The sequence below is a fragment of the Saccopteryx leptura genome, chromosome 7 (assembly GCF_036850995.1).
Source record: "Saccopteryx leptura isolate mSacLep1 chromosome 7, mSacLep1_pri_phased_curated, whole genome shotgun sequence".
Classification (NCBI taxonomy): Eukaryota; Metazoa; Chordata; class Mammalia; order Chiroptera; family Emballonuridae; genus Saccopteryx; species Saccopteryx leptura.
Genome location: NC_089509.1, coordinates 58,681,990 through 58,683,053, shown reverse-complemented (window position 1 = coordinate 58,683,053; position 1,064 = coordinate 58,681,990). Strand labels below are relative to the sequence as shown.

The following is a 1,064-nucleotide window of genomic DNA, read 5'->3' as shown; positions in this document are numbered from 1 at the left end:
TGAGTACAACACAGTAAGATTTGGAGGTTAGACCACATTCACATAACTTACATTACAGTCAGTGGTGGGATTCAGTCAGTTCACACTGGTTCGGCAGAATCGACACCTAATGTTTTGTTGAGTTCAGGCAACCGGTTGTTAGAATGGCACTTGTAATCAGGGTTCTCTCTAAGGTGGGCACCTGGGCAACTGCCCAATGTGGAAATCACACATTTACGTTCCTTACACTTTTTAACGTTCATCTGCACAACAGCATATTCTAAGCACCTGTAGTAATGTTCATTCCGTCCATAGGTGAAAAAAGTTGCAAGTGAGAACGCCCATCAAGAAGCAATATGGGTGCTCACTTCGGCAGCACATATACTAAAATTGGAACGATACAGAGAAGATTAGCCTGGCCCCTGCGCAAGGATGACACGCAAATTCGTGAAGCGTTCCATATTTTTAAGAATGAAACTGGACTACAGTTTGTCCCCTGTACTAAAATTAACTCAAAATGGATCAAAGATCTAAACATAAGACCTGAAACAATAAAGTACATAGAAGAAGACATAGGTACTAAACTCATGGACCTGGGTATTAAAGAGCATTTTATGAATTTGACTCCAAAGGCAAGAGAAGTGAAGGCAAAAATTAATGAATGGGACTACATCAGACTAAGAAGTTTTTGCTCAGCAAGAGAAACTGATAACAAAATAAACAGACAGCCAACTAAATGGGAAATGATATTTTCAAACAACAGCTCAGATAAGGGCCTAATATCCAAAATATACAAAGAACTCATAAAACTCAACAACAAACAAACAAACAATCCAATAAAAAAAATGGGAAGGGGACATGAACAGACACTTCTCCCAAGAAGAAATACAAATGGCCAACAGATATATGAAAAGATGCTCATCTTCATTAGTTATTAGAGAAATGCAAATCAAAACTACAATGAGATACCACCTCACACCTGTTAGATTAGCTATTATCAACAAGACAGGTAATAGCAAATGTTGGAGAGGCTGTGGAGAAAAAGGAACCCTCATACACTGTTGGTGGGAATGTAGTAGTACAGC

At 38.7% G+C, this 1,064-nt stretch overlaps 1 non-coding gene across 1 annotated transcript; it reads left to right on the top strand.

Moving 5' to 3' along the window:
• The first annotated feature begins 339 nt into the window (after positions 1-339).
• On the top strand, positions 340-446 carry LOC136379187 (U6 spliceosomal RNA). Its single transcript, XR_010746684.1, has one exon. It is a non-coding gene; the product is annotated as a U6 spliceosomal RNA (small nuclear RNA).
• The last annotated feature ends 618 nt before the right edge of the window (positions 447-1,064 follow it).